The sequence below is a fragment of the Nicotiana attenuata genome, unplaced genomic scaffold (assembly GCF_001879085.1).
Source record: "Nicotiana attenuata strain UT unplaced genomic scaffold, NIATTr2, whole genome shotgun sequence".
NCBI lineage: Eukaryota > Viridiplantae > Streptophyta > Magnoliopsida > Solanales > Solanaceae > Nicotiana > Nicotiana attenuata.
In genome coordinates this window covers 16838-17079 of record NW_017676200.1, presented here as the reverse complement: position 1 = coordinate 17079, position 242 = coordinate 16838, and positions in this window count along the sequence as shown.

Genomic DNA, 242 nt, shown 5'->3' with positions numbered 1-242 from the left:
CAATTCTATTCGAAATTGTTTCACCAGACTTAAGATCCTCATATATATTTAGCGGTATCATAGATGTCGTCGACGAACATTTTATATCGGTTTCAACATTTTTAATAAAGACATAACATAGAGATCTCTTCATTCATATATTCAGGTACCTGAATCTCTCATGAGATTTTATGAAGTATTATGTCATGTGATCTTCTAGATCACTTGTCTCCTTTATTATGATCATTTTGATCATTTGCTCA